The sequence below is a fragment of the Cnephaeus nilssonii genome, assembly GCF_951640355.1.
Source record: "Cnephaeus nilssonii genome assembly, chromosome: X".
NCBI classification, from domain to species: Eukaryota; Metazoa; Chordata; class Mammalia; order Chiroptera; family Vespertilionidae; genus Cnephaeus; species Cnephaeus nilssonii.
Window position 1 is genome coordinate 70,705,100 of NC_137071.1, and position 19,354 is coordinate 70,724,453.

The following is a 19,354-nucleotide window of genomic DNA, read 5'->3' on the forward strand; positions in this document are numbered from 1 at the left end:
TCTTGATTGGTAGAAATGTCCCAGAGCTCTTCGTGGTAAGAGCAAAGGAGGAAAATGTACTATAGTATTCTTTTTTTTTTTTTTGGTAGGGTGGGAGTGGTAAGTCATAGGGTGGATGGACAGAAGGAAAACATAATTAAGTACTAGTAGTGATAGGATTATAAAAAGTAAGTAAATTACTATTATATATTCAGATGGCTTAAAATATCTATAATAGAATTACTTTTAATTTTCAGGTACTTCTTAAAAGGACATAATAGCAGTGTAATAATAAGTTTAAGATGAGATCATTCAAAAGGTACCTAGGTATCTGTTAGAGGTGTCTCTAGGGGTAGAGAGTATATTCTTGTTTTATTTTAAGAGGCAGAGGAGAGGTAGGAGGCAAAAATTGCTATCACCAGTTCTATATAGATGTTGCCATTTGCAATTAAGAATGTCACCTGTTTTCCTTCCCTCCAGTATCAGTCAAGTATTAATAAATAACAACCAAGCACAAAATCTCATTGGGACACAATAATAAGTATTTATTTTTATATGTCAACTAGTAGCCCAGTGCACTAATTCATGCATTGGTGGGGTTTGGTTATCTGATCGGAGCCAGGCCAGCAGGGGGGGGCGCACAGGAGGTTGAATGGCCCTGCCCCTGATGGGGGTGGGGGAGCCAATCGGGGGCCGGCCTAGCCATGGGAGGGGCCGCAGGAGGTTGGCCGGCTGGCCCTGCCCCTGATCAGGCCATTTGGCCGGCCGCAGTGCATGTCATAGCAACCAGTCATTCCAGTTGTTCCAGTCATTCTGGTCATTCTGGTGGCTTGACTTTTATATAAAAAGATTAGGGGTTGTCTGATCTAGAAAGGTGGATTGGGAAGCTATGCTTCAAGCTATGAGTCTGATGGGGGTTGGCTTATCGCTGATGATTGGTTCTGATCTGCTCCAGGTATGTTCATTCTGGGGCTCAGGATGAAGATGCACTGGCTACCCAGGGTAGGCTGTTCTCCTGGCCATGGTATAGGCACAAGAGGTAAGTGGACAAAGGATCTGTATAAACATTTCTACAAAGATGACCTATAAATCCTCAATAAGGACATAAAAAGTTAATCAACAATATTATTCATTAGGGAAATGCAAATCAAATCCACAATGAGATACTAGCTCACACACACTAGGATTGTTATAATAAAAAAGTGTTGGTGAAGATGTGAAAAATGGTGCACTGCTAGTGGGAATGTAAAATGATATATCCACTTTAGAAAATAGCTTTACAGTTCCTCAAATGGTTAAATGGGGAGTTACCATATGACCCAGCAATTTCACTCAAGATGTATACCCAAGAGACTTAAACATATGTCCATACAAAATCTTTTACATAGATGTTCATAGTAGTATTATTCATTACTAATGGCCTGGTGCACAAAATTTGTGCACATTGAAAGGGAATTAATTAGAGGAAATATTTTAATATTGCTATTTGCCCTTTCTCTAGAATAGAAGTGTCAGAGATGAAAGAAAATTAGTAAAATGTATATGAAAATAATATATAAATTTATTAATAAATAAACAATAACAACATGATATAACAACAAAGACATGATATAAAAACAACAAAAACATGATATGAAAACAACAAAAACATGATATAAAAACAACATTGATAAAAAACAGTGACTAATATATTGATTAAACTTATTCTAATATCTCCCTGTATACCACATTAAGAGTGAAAACACTTTCAGAGTGCTTGACTAATTTCCCTTGTGATGAAGTATTTACAACTTTAACTTTAACATCACATGCTCTTTGAACTCGAGAGAAAGCAATATATAACTGACCATGTGCGAAAACAGGTTCAGGTAGGAATATTCCTACTCTGTCTATAGTTTGTCCTTGTGATTTATTAATAGTCATTGCAAATGCTGGCATCACGGGAAACTGTCTTCGAATTAATGTAAATGGAAGGCCAGTGTCAGATGGGGACAAATCAATTCTTGGAATCAGAACAACCTCTCCTTCTGCAGATCCTGTTAATACTTCAGCTTCGATAATGTTAGGTCGCAATCTTTTGATAATAAATCTAGTACCATTACAAAAACCCCATTTATTATTAAGATTTCTCAGTAGCATGATGATTGCACCCACTTTCAATTTTAATTTATGACACGGCATTTCTGAAGGAGTAATACTATTAAGAAATTTGATGGGAAAATTTTCCTTTTCAGCATCATCTGTTGAATCAATGGAATCATCACTCAAATACAGTATGTGTGAAAATCTCTATCAAGTATATCCAAAATTTCTTAATTTAATTTTTGAACATGCTCATTTTTTGGACAAAGAATTGCATGTTTAGATATATTTTAACATTATCTATAGATATAGTATTTCCAAAGGTAGCTTCAATAATAGATCCATTACAAATAATTTCACAGGGGATTTCAATAATATCCATTCCTAAATGAAAACTGCTATCAACTTTGCCATCTCCAAGTTTTACTAACCATTCACTATAAGCAGAATTCTTTGATCTCATGTTTGTTTTAAGAGACAACTTTCTGAAACATCCCCAAACATTACAGTACTTTAAACTCGTTTGTACTATGGCTGATCGCATAGCATGCGGCACAATATTGAGACATTGTTGAAAATCCCCTCCGAGAAGGAGAACTTTCCCACCAAATGCGACATTCAAATTCATAATTTCTCTTAGTAATCTCTCTATGGCATTTATAGCATGACTGGATGCCATGGTGCATTCATCAATGAGAAGTTTGGCCCTTTTAATGGTTTTAGCAACTTCACTCTTTATATCGATTCTAAAAATTGAAGTTTAATTTAATGGAATTGGTAATTTATATTGGGAATGAAAGGTTCTTCCCCCAGAAGTAAATTTGCAGCAATTCCTGTAGATGCTGTGGGTAAAACAGTACCACCACTACCTCTAATATAATGTATTAAACATTTATACAGATATATTTTTCCACTACCACCTGGACCATCCAAGAAAAAGCATTTGGGGTGTACAGTTTGATCTTTGATGGCTGAAGTTATAGTCTAAAATGCTGCCAACTGTTCATCATTGAGAGCAGTGGTCCTCAAACTTTTTAAACAGGGGGCCAGTTCACTGTCCCTCAGACCGTTGGAGGGCCAGACTATAGTTTAAAAAAAAAACTATGAACAAATTCCTATGCACACTGCACATATCTTATTTTGAAGTAAAAAAACAAAATGGCAAAAACACCCGCATGTGGCCTGCAGGCCGTAGTTTGAGGACGCCTGATTTAGACAATTTATCAAAACTTCTCCCTGTTGTTGCTCGTATGATTCATCACATGTATTTGTATTTGTTAATAAAGGATAGTCCATAATTTTGAAATGTGAACATTTCATTCCATGCAATATGAATACCTCTTGAATTTCATTAAGGGCATGTATTTCACAGTATGCACAGGCACCTTCTTTTTGGTGTAATTTCCAACAAAAATCTTCAATAAAATGAGATTTATTCTCATCCCATAATTTGTCTGCATCAGAAGGACATCCAAACACAGACATATATGCAAAAAGTTGCCATAGTTGTTTGGGCATATTAAGGATGATTGCATCGTCAATCATATCTTTCCAGATAGTGTTTTTTATTAATAATCCTCGATGTTTAGCAGCTTCATGAAATGTATCATAAATTACATCTCCTACAGTTCACAGATCATCAAAACTTATCTCACCTTTTACATGCAGAAGCAAAAGTCCCTAAGGTAATATCATTTTGGTTCTCTAAAGCTCACAGTGAACAGTCTACCTAATACTTTATTCCCACTCTTTTGGCGTTTTGTCCACAAAGAATTACTAAACACATAATGCTGTGGAATCTCCCAATAATAATAATTATGCACATCAGAATCTTCTCTATTCAATAAGAACCAAGCCATCAAAGTTGAGTTATGCCTTTTAGCCCTATCTATAACTTCAGTAAAATCATCAGTATGAAAATACAAATTTTGATCATTTGGCAAATGAATAGCTAATGTTGTGATTGCATGAGATTGGTCATGCATTCACATTGCAAAACATCTCCAAACAGCCTCAGTAGCGCTCACATATCTCGAGTCAATCAAGTCCTGTACTTTGTCATGATTGATAATATTTTTTTCAGAAATTCGAATATTTGCACAATCGTGCCCTTTATAGATGTATTTAAATAAATATTTGACATTTTTAATCGATTTACAGACTTCAACGTTTATATGACAGTTATATTTAAGGCACAAATATGGGTTATAAGGGACAATCCAAGTGTTATCGACAATTTTATTTCCAATAGACATGGTGCTACCAGATCTTCATTTGTATTTGGGATATCCATCAATATTTCCAATGGTCGCATTTTGAAATGCTTTTGGATATCCCTTTGAACATTTCCCATTTTCCATACATGGACTATTTGGATTTTGTATTCCACATGGTCCATGTACCATATTTGATTTTACAATTTGAAAAAGTCGAGGATACTGGTCTTCATCTGGAATTTCTGCCTTAACTATATGATCAATGTCATCTTCTGTTCATAATTTGGACTCACTATCTAATATCAATAATATGTGAGCGTGAGGCAGTCTGTGTTTCTGAAATTCAATGACATGAATTTTAGCTATTACTTTGCCAAATAAATGTAATTTACATATATCATTTAAAAGAGCATTCAGCTTAATATTAAAAACTCTGGCTACCAAGTCAGGTCTGTTTTCAACTTTTTTCCAGCATTATAAATTGTTTGTAATATCTACCCATTTGGGGTTGCATGTCATGGTTATGAATAAATCTGGTTTACCATACTTTGTTACAATTGCCATAGCATCCTGATATTGCTGCTGCATATTTCTGGGACTACCCTCAAAAGATGATGGAAGTATTATCATTTTACCAATTGGCACATTGTCATTTTCAAATTTAGATGTGATATAATCCATCAAACCACTATATTTTTCAACTCTCAACTTAGATTGGTTTGCTTTAATGAAATTTATCCAATTGGCTTCCATTTTTGAATATGAGTCGACAATATATTGTTGAGTTAATTTTTTTGCATTTAAAATAGGGTTGAATGTGACCTGGATGGAGAGATGAAATCCATAATACTGCATTTGTGTGATTCATGTCCTTACATTTTGTCTAGTATCATTGTCAATTACACTGTCGTCTCTGAGTCTTAATGCACTATCCGTTCCCCAGACTTTTTCACCATGTGGAAAAAGAATAGGATATGTCATTGCATCTAATGTAGGAAACAGAATACTGTTTTGTTTCATTTTAGTGGCATTCAGATTATTGGGATGTGGTTTACAATGAATGAGCAAGTCCCTTTCAAAAGGAGGTCCTCCATCTTTGTTTCTGAATATGACGGCTACCTCGGTTACATGGGGAGAGTTATATCTACCCGGATCACTGTTAAGATCATATTTAATCACCATTGTTACTTCTGTGGGAGCAATACATTTTGCTGCTGCTTCAGATTGGGCTTCCTTTTCTACCTCATGTGGCATCTTGTATGATTTTGTTAATTCATTTATTTCATGCATGAGGTTGTTGATGTTGATCATGAGTCTGAGCAACCTTGGTTTTCTGGCATTGCTAATCTTTTACTTGTTGCTTCGGCCGTATCTAAAATATAGAGTTGAGCAAACTTCCAAGAAACACCATCCGAAGGATGTAAAGTTCCAGTATGGTGTTAAACTTGTCCATGTATTCTAAAACAGTATGGCCCATATCCTGATGGTGATGCAATATTTTCACCCATTGAAGCAAAAGCAAAAGAACTATTTATCGAATGAATATTTTCCATGACATTTTTACTGTCAGAATCTTCATTTATCATTAATTTTTAAAAATATGCCGGGTATTCTGGAAAATGTATATCATTTGGACAAACTTTACCTTTGCTACAACATCAAGTAAATTTTCCATCAGATGGTTTTTCATCAGAGAAATTTAGTGATAGGCAAAATTGACATGTAACAGTCATTCCATCACAACTATGTTCAATAATTGCATCCTCATTTACTTCACTTTCACTGTGAAGGCAGTTCCTACCAGTATTGGTAGTACTTGTTGATGCCACTACCTTTGTTCGGCTTTGGAGGTACGTTGTGCCAATAGTTGGTCTTCAGACATTTTCTGTTGACTATGTTGCTTTCTTTCAGCTGCAGAGGTATGTCGTGCCACTAGTTGGTCTTCAGATATGTTGTGTCGACATCGCTGGCTGTAGAGAGCGCCTAGGAAATGCCCCTGAGCTGATTATCGTCTGAATCCAGTGGCGCCTGGCAGAGCCATGTCCTGGAAACATACCTTGCCAGAGGCAGGTGTGTTGTCAGTCTGACCTTTAGCTCAGGTGCCAGGGGGTGGATTTCATTATCTAAATCCAGCCAGGCACCAGGAACAAACACAATTATCCGGGCCCACCTAGAAGTGACAATTACAAAGAAGCCACAAGAATGCACATATTTTCTTTATCTTAAACTTTAGTGAAACTTCCTGGTATCTTAATGTATAAAATAAACATGCTGTATCAGCTCTGGGTCCCTGTCTTTCCATCAGAGGACAGCTGTACCACCTGGTCCCAGCTTTCCCTACTGTATTTGTGTCTGTCTCTTTCATTTTCTCAACCCCCGTTACCCCTACTCAGGACTCCTGTCTGCTCTCTAGCCATGCTGGTCATGGAAAAGAGAGAAATATTTATAGCCGTCTTCTTTCAGCTTCAGAGGTACATTTGACAATAGTTGATCTTCAGACATATTCTGTCCTCAATGCAGGACGGGGGAGGGATGGTTGGAATCAGGCTCCCTCCTCCCTCCTGCCAGGGTCAGGAGTGTGGGGGTAGATTGGGGACAGAGCTGGCGGGGGAAGGGGCCTCTCAGGGCTTTCCTTCCCTTGGCTTCTGGCAGCTGGCCCTGCCCCTGAGGCTGCCACTCCTTGCCATCTGTGCAGCGCCACCCCCACTCCACCAATAGTCACCTCCCTCTGTGGGCAAAAGGTGTAGGGTGCCATTACTTGGCTGGCCTGGGCCTCCCTCTGTGAGGAGATAGCTGGCAGGCCTTGCCCACCTGCCTCAGTGTTGCTGACCAGTGGCCTGGGCCTTCCTCTGTGGGGCGATGGATCATGGGGCCCCCAGATCGATGCCCTGCAGCGGGAGGTCCTGCCCACCCTGCTGGGGCTCTGGGATCAATTGCAGAGCAGAGGGAGGCCCTTCCCACCTGGCCTGGGCTCTGCCATTAATACCTGCCCACAGAGAGGCCCTTCCCACCCTGCTGGGGTTCTGGGATCAATCCCAGAGCAGAGGGAGGCCCTTCCCACCTGGCCTGGGCTCTGCCATTAATACCTGCCCACAGAGAGGCCCTTCCCACCCTGCTGGGGTTCTGGGATCAATCCCAGAGCAGAGGGAGGCCCTTCCCACCCGGCCTGGGCTCTGCCATTCATCCCCACCCACAGGGAGGCCCTACCCACCAGACCTGGGCTCTGCCATTCATCGCTGCCCACAGGGAGGCCCTGATGGCCCTGCCCACCCTGTCAGAGTGCTGTGATCAATGCTGCGCAGAAGGAGGTCCTGCCCACCTGGCAGGGCTCTGCGATGGGCCCTCCAGCCTTGGTGGCTTGCTTCAGCCCTCACTGCTGCGGCTTTGTCCAGAAGGATATCCAGAAGACGTCCGCCCTAATTAGCATATTACCCTTTTATTAGTATAGACTAGTGGCCCGGTGCACGAAATTTGTGCACATTAAAAGGGGATTAATTAGAGGAAATAATTTAATATTGCTACTTGCCCTTTCTCTATAATAGAAGTGTCAGAGATGAAAGAAAATTAGTAAAACGTATATGAAAACCTTCCTCCTGTCAGAGTCTGGGGCGCATCATGGGACCCAGAGTCAAGTCCCCACCCACCCACATGTGCCTCAAAATCGCGTGAGACCCAGACCTGGCCACTCCCCCCCCCATTAGGCTAGATCCAGACCCGGCCAGTCCCACCCTTGTCAAGCCCCACCAGGCAGGGGATGTAGCCTCAGGTCCCTTGGCCCAGCACCAAAAGGGAGGCACAGCCTCAGGTGCCCCGTCAAGCCCCACTGGCAGGGGGGGCGCAGCCTCAGGTCCCCTGTCAGGCACTGCTGGGCAGGGGCGCGGCTTGAGTTCTCCCGACCCAGCACTGGGGGTGCACCTTGAGGTCCCCCGTCAAGCCCCTCTGGGTGGGGGGCATGGCCTAAGGTCCCCTGTCAAGCCCTGCCGGGCAGGGGGTGCAGTCTGAAGTTCTCCGGCCTGGTGCCAGGGTGGGGGCGTGGCCTGAAGTCCCCTGTCAAGCCCCACCTGTTTGGGGGTGTGGCCTGAGGTCCCCTTTCAAGGCCCACCTGGTGGGGGGCACAGCCTGAGGTACCCCAGCCTTGCGCTGGGGCAGGGGGAGCAGCCTGAGGTCCCCAGCCTAGCACCAGAACAGGAAGTGCACCTTGAGGTCCCCCGTCAAGCCCTGCCAGGCGGGGGGCATGGCCTCAGGTCCCCTGGCCTGGCACTGGGGTGGGGGTTGCAGCCTGAGGTCCCCCAGCCTGATGCCAGGGTGGGGGGGGGGCGCGGCCTGAGGTCCCCTGTCAAGCCCTGCTGGGTGTGGGATGCAGCCTGAGGTCCCCTGTCAAGCCCCACGGGGGCAGGGGAGGGCGTAGCCTCAAGTCCCTGCTGATTGCTCGTTAAGGCTCCTTATGGGAACTTGGCCTCAGCTGTGGGTACAGCCATCTTTTTGATGGAGTGATGGTCAATTAACATATTCCCTCTTTATTAGATAGTATAACTATGGAAACCCAAATGTCTATCAATTGATGAATGGACAAATAAAATGTAGTATATCACATAATGGAATATTATTTAGTCATAAAAAGAAATGAAGTATTAATTCAAATTACAACATGGATGAACCTGTGCTAAGTGTAAGAAGCTTGTCAAAAGGACCACATATTGTATGATTCCATTTATATGAAATGTCCAGAATAAGCAAATCCATATAGACAGAAAGCAGACTAATGGTGGTCAGGGTCTGCAAAAGGAGGATGGGGAGAATGAGGAATGACTGTTGATGGATATGGGACTTCTGTTTGGGATGTTGAAAATATTCTAAAATTGATTATGGTGATCATTGCACAAATGTGTTTTACTAAGCACCATAAAATTAATTAAACTGTATACATTATATTGGTGAATTGTATATTACATGAATTATCCTATATAATAGAAGCATAATATGCAAATCGACCAAATGGTGGAATGACCAGTTGCTATGACGTGCACTGACCACCAGGGGGCAGTCACTCAATGCAGGAGCTGTCCCCTGATGGTCAGTGCTCTCCCACAGGGGGAACGCCACTCAGCCAGAAGCTGGACTCACGGATGGTGAGCACAGTGGTGGTGGCGGGAGCCTCTGCCACCTCCGCTGAAGGTAGGTGGTAAGGAGAGAGGGGTCCTGGACTGCGAGAAACCTGGACTGCAAGAGAGATGTCTGACTGCTGGCTTAGGCCCGATTCCAGCAGGCGGACATCCCCCGAGGGGTCCCGGAATGTGAGAGGGCACAGGCCGGGCTGAGGCCCACCCCCTCCTCCCCCAGTGCATGAATTTCCTGCACTGAGCCTTTAGTGTGTAAATAAAAAGGGACAGGTGGAGAGAGAGGGAGGGAGGGGCAGAGAGAGAGAGAGAGAGAGAGAGAGAGAGAGAGAGAGAGAGAGAAATGCACTGTCTTTTAAAGTCTAGGCTCTTTGTCACTTCGTCAAAGCAAGTCACATGGCTAGGCCCAAAGTCAAGGAGTGGCGATGGACACTTGGCTTTTACTAGGAGGAACTGCAAAATCACATTGCAAAGGATATGGATACAAGGTGGAATAAAGGATCTGTGTCAATAATTTAATCTACTGCCCCTCCCTAACTTTTATTCCTTCTTATTTATATTTATTTATATTCTAGGGCTAATTCAAAGACTTTAGAACAACTGGCCATTACTGTTACTGTATTGTGGTAACACAGATACCTGAAAACAACACTTAGATCTAACTTTACATCTTTTTCCTCCCTTTTAAAGATTACATAAAGATCTATGCTCTTTAAATTTTTTTATTTGAATGGTATTTTCCTATACTTGGGTTTTCTCTGCAACATCTGGTTAAAATGGGTTAGAATTTTCATTTTTAAAAAGGATAATGTTCTCAAGACACATCCTGTAGTACAACACCAGCTTTTAAGAAATGAAATCAGGTGGGAGTTACCTGCTATACAATATTTAAGACAACTTGGTTGACCCTAGTATTTTTCACTATATGAGTTCCACTTGGAACTTTAATTGACAAGGCTCTTGCCTGCTACCTTAGCCATATCGTTACCCATTATTCTACTTTCTACAGCTACACTGAATTTCTGTAAATTTTTCAAAAGTGACAAGTGTTTTCCTACATTGGGAATTTTGCCCACACTGTCCTCTCTGCTTGAAATGCTTTTCCGTCTATTCTCAAATGGTTAAACCCTGCTCAAACTTCTCATCTCAACTTAAAACATCACATCTATAGGAAGCCTCTCAGAGAAAAACATTATACCCCCACCAGACATCTCATAAGCTTGTAATCATGGAAGAAGGAATGAATGAGGGAGAGTGGGGCGGTCTCAAAACAGACCCATCATGGGCTGGCTTTAGCTCAGCGGTTCCTTAGACATAGCAAGTCAAAACAGACCCATCAGCTCCCTCTACCATTATGATTAGGAAACACACACTAATTGCCCGCTCTGTGAACTGTCAGTGAAAAGTGACTACTTTGGGTTTCAAGGATAACACAATACCTGCTTCTTCCTTAGGATGCCCTGCCCTTCCTAGTCTATTGCCCTTACTCCTTGAGGTGTAATGGTTCTTAAGACTTTCCCAAGATAGCTTCTTATCATTAAGAAGAGCAGCAAAATGTGCCAGAAAGAAAGGTCAGGTCAGTTTGATTTGTTATTGTGAGGCCTCTTGTCTGGGAATCTCTTGAAGTCTTGGTCCTCAGTGGTCAGGGATTTGAGATAATAACTAAGTAATAAGAGTAAAGAATAAAGGTAGAGAAATGCAAATAGGGATGGGGGTGGACAACAAATCATACATGGGAGCAGGACTTATAATGAGGAAGATCATGGCATTCTAATTTTGTTGATTTTGGAAGGACTTTCCATTACTTTCTACTGCTTCCAAGTTGTGAAAATTGCCTCAAATTAGCCTTTCAGGCAGAGGTTACAAATTGGCAGCTGCAGGCCGAACCTGGTTCTCAGACTTGTTTCAGTGTTTACAGTGTCAGTAAAACATATTTGAATTAATTGCCAACATTTAAGGATTGTACGATTTCATTTACAATTTTTTGAAATTTCTGGATTCGCTTGAAAAACTGGAAAATTTGACAGCCCAGCCCCACATTCCCATCCAGCAAATCAGGTGGAGCTGAGTACCCTTTGGATGAGACATATAGTAATTCTCTCTCCTTATCCTCAGGGGATATGTTCCAAGAACACCAGTGGATGCCTGAAATTGTGGATAGTACTGAACCCTATATATACTATGTTTTTTCCTGTACATATGCATCTTTTCACTGAAAGGAAGCACTTTATGACTTCTCTTTGGCATATCTGAATTGCTAGCATCATTACTCCTGCACTTTGGGCAATTATTAAGTAAAATAAGGGTTACTTGAACACAAGCACTGTGATACCACAACAGTTGATCTGATAAAAGAAAGGGCTACTAAATGACTAATGGGCAGGTAGTGTATACAACATGGACAAGCTGGACAAAAGAATGAATCACATCCACAACAAAAAATAACTAGATTTAATCACACTACTCAGAATGGCACACAATTTAAAAATTATGCATTGCTTATTTTTGGAATTTTCCACTTAATATTTTCAGACTGCAGTTTACTGTAACTGAAATCATTGGGAAAAAACAGAGGATAAAGGGAGACTACTGTAGTCTTTCCAGGTTCTCCATAGTCCCCATCCAGTTTGTTTCCTTCAGTTATGTTACCTGCTGGTTCTGTTGGCATTTGAGTTTGCAACGCTTGACTTTTTTAAGTTTTATTATGGGAAATATCAAACATATACAAAAGTGGAGAGAATCATAAGATAAACTCCATGCATGCATCACTCAGTTTCAATAATTGTCATTCTTAGCCAATCTTGTTAAATCGATGCCCTCCCCAATTCTCCAACACGCCACTCCCCAACCCATGGATTATTTTAAAGAAAATCCAGACATCATGCCAGTGTATCCATATTTCAGTATGTATCTCTAAAAGATAGATCTTTTTTAATAAATAGGACCACAGTATCATTTTACAACCAAAACATTACAACCAATTCTTTATTGTCATCAAATCTTCTCCATGTAATTCACCTTATCTAATTTCCTTTCTCTTTCACTTGGGAGAAATAAGAAATGGGAAGGGTTAGTCTTAGAAAGAGAAATATGAGTAGAAATATAAACAAGATATTCTGATCTCTACCACGTAACAGAGGGAACAATTCCTCATCCGATCTAATAAAAGAGTAATATGCAAATTAACCACCACTCCACTACACCCACAAGCCACACCCAACAGCCAATCAGGAGCAAGTATGCAAATTAACCCAATCAAGATGGCTGCAGCCACGAAGCGAGCAGGAGGCTTGGGTTTCCCCAGTAATGGAGGAAGCCAATCTTTCCTCACACCCTGGCCAGCCTAGGCCTCCACTTAAGGCTACAAAGTTTCAATTATAGAAGATAAATACATCCCAACAAAAATGGTGGCAGCCACAGAGCTGGAGAGAGCAGGAGGCTTGAGTTGCCCCCGGCGATGGAGGAAGCCAAGCTTTCCACACACCCTGGCTGGCCTAGGCCTCCACTCAAGGCTACAAAGTTTCAATTACAGAAGATAAATAAATCCCAGATACCAGGGCCTCCGCTTGGGTCGCCTGGGGGGCATGGCTGGACTGCAAACCACCACAGGCCCCTCACCCAGGCTACCCCATGCCCCAAGGGAACCCCCACCCTGATCTGGGACACCTTTCAGGGCAAACCAGCTGGCCCGCACCTGTGCACCAGGCCTCTATCCTATCTAATTCTATCTAATAAAAGAATAATATGCAAATTGACTGTCACCCCAACACACAAGATGGCTTCCGCCATGTGGTCAAAGATGGCTGCCCCCATGTGGTCAAAGATGGCTGCCCCCATGTGGACACAAGATGGCCACCAAAAGATGGCCTGCAGGGGGGGCAGTTGGTAGGGACCAGGCCTGTAAGGGAGGGCAGTTGTGGGCGATCAGGCCAGCAGGGGAGGGCAGATGGGAGGGACTAGGCCTGCAAAGGAGGGCAGTTGGGCGCGATCAAGCCTGCAGGGGAGGGCAGTTAGGGGTGACCAGGCCAGCAGAGGAGGGAAGTTGGGGGAGACCAGGCCTGCAGGGAAGGGCAGTTGGGGGGGACCAGGCTTGCAGGGGAGGGCAGTTAGGGGTGACCAGGCCTGCAGGGGAGGGCAGTTAGGGGCAAACAGGCTGGCAGGGGAGCAGTTAGTCATCAATCAGGCTGTCAGGGGAGTGGTTAGGGGGTGATCAAGCTGTCAGGCAGAAGTGGTCAGGGGCAATCAGGAAGGCAGGCAGGCGAGCAGTTGGGAGCCAGCATTCCTGGATTGTGAGAGGGATTGGGCCTAAACGGGCAGTCGGACATCCTTCGAGGGGTCCCAGATTGGAGAGGGTGCAGGATGAGCTGGGGGACACCCCCCCATGCATGAATTTCGTGCACCAGGCCTCTAGTGTTTGTATAACACCTTTATACTATTCTGATTTTTTAAAAATGTATTATTTGTTTTGGTCCCTAGAAAAACTTTGTATACATGGGGGAGGATTTTGATCTTATGATTTTATATGAAACAACATAGATACAGCAGGTTAAGTGGCTTGTTCAAATTGTAGAGATAGTAAATAGAGATTAAAACAAGAACCCAGAATGCCTGAGTCTTAATCAGGTCTCTTTCCATTGTGCCACATGTGAAGGGTAGCATGACAAGTTATAATGTGACTAGAGGTCCAGTGCACGAAATTCATGCATGGGTACAGTCCCTAGGCCTGTCCTGCGATCAGGGCCATATTCCCAGGCTGCCGACAGCTGGCCCTGTCCCCCACCCCGCCGCCACCCACCATGGTTCCCTGTTTGCTATTGGGCTATTGGAGCCTGCAGTCCAGGGGGGAGGGACTGAGTGGTTGGCAGTTCCCACCAGCTCACTGGCCCCACCCCACCCCCTGCTACTGGTCGCTCTCTGCGTGTGGGGCAACTGGCGGGGTGGGGGCCTTGGCCTGGTGCTGCCCGTGTCTGCCACCACCCACCCCTGGTTTCCTGTTCCCCATGGGTGATTGGAGCCTGCCCACCAGGGGACAGGACTGAGAGGTTGGTGGGCAGGCCCCAATCAGGTGATTGAGGCCTGGGGGCTGGGGGCAGCTCCTGCATTGAGCGTCTGGCCCCTGGTGGTCAGTGTGCATCATAGCCACCAGTCAATCCACAGTTCAGTTGATTTGCATATTGCCCTTTTATTATATAGGACTAGAGGCCCGGTGCACAAAATTCGTGCATGGGGGGGGGTGGAGGGTGGTGGCAGATGGGGGGGGGGTTGTCCCTCAGCCCAGCCTACAGTCTCTCCAATCTGGGACCCCTCAAGGGACCTTCATTTTTTTCCTCCAGGAGTGTGGTGGAAAAACCTTAGATCACCTTCTTGGATTCTTATAATCCAAATTACCAAGAACACTGCAAGTGGCGGCCTACAGGGAGCTTAGCCAATGAGTTGTCAGAAAAGTTATTTACTCTCAAACTGGTTTGGCTCAGTGGATAGACCATGGGCCTGCAGACTGAAGGGTCCCAGGTTTGATTCCTGTTAAGGGCATGTACCTTGGTTGGAGGCACATCCCCAGTGGGGAGTGTGCAGGAGGCAGCTGATCGATGTTTCTCTCTCATTGATATTTCCAACTGTCTATCCCTCTCCCCTCTTCTCTGTAAAAAAAATCAATAAAATATTTTTTTAAAAAGGTGTATCCTCTGCAGCTCATGCAGCCCCTGGGTTGTGACCACTGGGCTAGGGGCGTGTCCCTGCCACCCGGTGGTGGCTGCCGGGGTCTCTGCACAACCCAGAGGCCAGCAGCCAGCCCCTGGTCCTGGGCGCCAGGCCGGGGGTGTGGCCCCAAACCGCTGCTTCGTTTGCGAGCCTTTGCAAGCTGCCAGGCGGCTTGGGGCCTGCACCCATAGGCTTTGAGTGGCCAGGGCGTGTTCTGGGACCCCTGCTGCTCAGGACCTAAGTGTGGGCCTACAGGCTAGGAGAGGCCTGGGTCTGGAGGATGTTTCCAGGACGCAGGCCACTCAGCGCCCGCATATGCAAATTAACCGCCATCTTGTTCGCTCTGATTGGCTGTGGGTGTAGCGAAGGTACGGTCAATTTGCATGTTTCTCTTTTATTAGGTAGGATGATAGTAGGTAGTATAGAGTAATAGTGAGCATTTCCTGAGTGCTTACTCTGTGGCTAGAGGTTAAGGTTGATGCATAAATTGTTACATTATTTGTTCTACTAGTCAGTTCTCTATTCCAATCTTATAGAGAATGGTGCTAAAAACATAGAAGTCATATAACTTTGCCAGAACAAATAGCTGAGAGATGGCAGAGCTAGGATTAAAAGCCAGATTACTCTAACACTGATATCTCGTTGCTTTAACACTGTATTAAACTTGACAGAACGAGGGCTTTGGAGGCAGACAGACTTGACTTTCAATCTTAGTTTTTATATACTTTGTGACAATGGGCAACAACTTCTGCCTCTTTAAATGAGGATAACTGCATCCAACTCTTAGGGTTAATGTGAGAATTTAATAATGTCATATATTTAAATTATTTAGAATATCACTTGGCACAGAATAAAGATTCAATAAATGAGCCCTAACCAGTTTAGCTCAGTGGATAGAGCGTCAGCCTGTGGACTGAAAGGTCCCAAGTTTGATTCCTGTCAAGGGCATGTACCTTGGTTGCGGGCACATCCGCAGTAGGGGGTGTGCAGGAGGCAGCTGATCGATGTTTCTCTCTCATCTATGTTTCTAACTCTATATCCCTCTCCCTTCCTCTCTGTAAAAAATCAATAAAATATATTTAAAAAATGATTTAAAAAAAAGACTCAATAAATGAAAGCTACCCAAATTGGGGCAGTTTATAGTAATACTATCTCCACCAATGTACCCTGGCAAAAGTAAATTTTATTCCTTCTCTGACCAGCCTCTTAGACTAGTTCCGTTTCATGTTATCCTAGCAATATGTGGTTCATGATCACTATTTCTATATATTTTATGCATGAAATGAAATGAAAGTATCTTTTATACTTTGAAATAAAAGAACAGTCCAACTCTCATTCTAAAGATTTTAAATGTCAAATGCACAATAGGCTTGCTGTGGAATTTCAAAAATCCAGCCAGCCACAAAAGCTGGATGGCCTCTTGGTTTTTCATCCTATGAGGTAACTTATCAGACACTTAAAAACTAGTGCCTCACATAAACAAATTGAGAAATAAAAATCACATAGTCATATCAATTGATGCAGAAAAAGCATTTGACAAAATCCAACACCATTTCTTGATAAAAAATCATCAGAAAAGTGGGAATAGAGGGATCATACCTCAACATAATAAAAGCTTATATGATAAACCTATAGTCGACATCATACTTTATGGGAAAAAACTAAAGACATTTCCCCTAAGAACAGGAACAAGACAGGGATGTCCACTCTTGCCAATCTTGTTTGACATAGTACTGGAAGTTCTAGCCATAGCAATTAGACAAGGAAAAGAAATCAAAGGCATCCAAATTGGAAAAGAAGAAGTAAAACTGTCATTATTCACAGATGGCATGATATTGTACATAGAAAACCCTAAAGACTCCATTAAAAAACTACTAGACTTAATAAATGAATTTGGTAAGGTAGCAGGATGCAAAATTAACACCCAGAAATCTATGGCATTTTTATACACCAACAGTGAACTTACAGAAAGAAAAATTTAAAAAAATCCCATTTACCATTGCACCAAAAAAAAAAAAATTAAGATACCTAGGAATAAACTTAACTAAGGGGGTAAAAGACCTGTACTCAGAAAACTACAGAACATTGAAAAAAGAGATAGACGAAGACATAAACAAATGGAAGAATATACCATGTTCATGGATTGGTAGAATGAACACCAATAAAATGTCCATACTACCCAAAGCAATCTATAGATTCAGTGCAATCCCCATTAAAATATCACTGGCATATTTCAAAGATCTATAACAAACTCTCCAAAAATTCACCTGGAATAAAAAAAGACCCCGAATAACCACAGCAATCCTGAGAAAGAAAAACAAAGTAGGAGGGATCTCAATACCAGATATCAAGCTATATTACAGAGCCACTGTCCTCAAAACTGCCTGGTACTGGCACAAGAACAGACATATAGACCAATGGAACAGAACAGAGAATCCAGAAATCGACCCAAGCCATTATGCTCAATTAATGTTTGACAAAGGAGACAAGAGCATACAATGGAGTCAAGTCAGTCTCTTTAATAAATGGTGTTGGGAAAATAGGACAGATACATGGAAAAAAATGAAACTAGACCACCAATTTACACCATATATAAAGATAATCTCAAAATGGATAAGGGACTTAAACATAATATGGGAAACCATAAAAATCTTAGAGGAATCCGCAGGCAGCAAAATATCAGACATATGTCTGTAGTAGCAATATCTTTAGCGATACAGCTCCTAGGGCAATAGAAACTAAGGAGAAAATAAACAAATGGTACTACATAAAAATAAATGCTTCTGCACAGCAAAAGAAATCATCAACAAAACAACAAGAAAGCCCACTCTATGGGAGAAAGTATTTTCCAATGTTATCTCTGATAACGGTTTAATCTCCAAAATTTGCAGGGAAGTCATACAACTTAATAAAAGGAAGATAAATAATACAATAAAAAAATAGGCAAAGGACCTAAATAGACATTTTTTGAAAGAGGACACACAGAAGGCCAATAGACATATGAAAACATGCTAAAAGTCGGCGGGTGTGTGTGTGTGTGTGTGTGTGTGTGTGTGTGTGTGTAGGGCTGGCTGTGGGAAGCTGGGGAAGATGGCCCTGATCACAGGCCAGGCCTAGGGACTGTACCCGCGTATGAATTTCTTGCACCAGGCCTCTAGTTATCAATAAATCAACAAGTAAATGCTGGTGAGGATGTGGATAAAGGGGAACCCTGGTGCACTGTTGGTGGAAATGAAGATTGGTGCAGCCACTATGCAAAACAATATGAAGGGTCTTCCAAAAATTAAAAATGAAACTGCCTTATGACCCAGCGATCCACCTCTGGGAATATATCCAACACACTAATTTGAAAGAACATATACACCCCTATGTTCATTGCAGCATTATTTACAGTAGCCAAGATTTGGAAGCAACCCAAGTTCCCATGAGTACATGAGTGAATAAACAAGATGTGGTATATATATAATGGAATATTGTTTGGCCATAAAAAAGAGTAAAACCCTTTGTGACAGCATGGGTGGACCTGGAGAGTATTATGCTCATTGAAATAAGTCAGTCAGAGAAAGACAAATACTGTATCATTTCACTTATGTAGAATCTAATGAACAAAATAAATGAACACACAAAACAGAAATAGACTCACAGATACAGAAAACAAACTGAGGATTGCCAGATAGGAGGGGGTTAAGGGGCTGGGTGAAAAAGGTGAAGAGATTGAGCAATACAGATTGATAGTTACAGAATAGTCATGGGGTGTAAAGTACACCATGGGAAATGTAGTTGATAATATCATAATAACTAAGTAAGGTGCCAAGTGGGTGCTAGTTTTATCAGGGTATCACTTTGTAAATTATATAAGCACTATGCTGTACAACTGAAACTAATATAAAATAATATTGAATATCAAGTGCAATTTAAAATTTAAAAATTAAAAAAGGTAAAAAATAAAAAATAAATAAAAGCAATGATAACAAAAATCAATAAAATAATCCCACCTCAGTAATCCAAAATAAAAAGATATGCAGAAACATTTTTTAAAGGTGATTCTATTTGAAATCAATTTAAAGGAAAACATTTAGTAAGTGATGGTATTGATGTTATTTAAAATGGCAAAAAACTGGCCCTCATGTGACCAATATTTGAGGACCCCACACTTCCAGAGGAGTACCACAACACTGGAAATCCCAGTCACCATGGCAGGCCTACTGGGGAGGGGGGAGTCTCTGGAGCAGACCATTGTTCCCTCACCTTTGATTTCCT

At 42.3% G+C, this 19,354-nt stretch overlaps 1 pseudogene across 1 annotated transcript in view; it reads left to right on the plus strand.

Moving 5' to 3' along the window:
* Window positions 1-19,354, plus strand: part of LOC307095336 (protein S100-A10-like) — a 28,511-nt pseudogene that overhangs the window by 626 nt on the left and 8,531 nt on the right. Inside the window, exon 2 of the transcript in view lies at window positions 935-1,018. The product of the transcript in view is annotated as a protein S100-A10-like (transcript). The remainder of the gene's footprint in view (window positions 1-934; window positions 1,019-19,354) is intronic.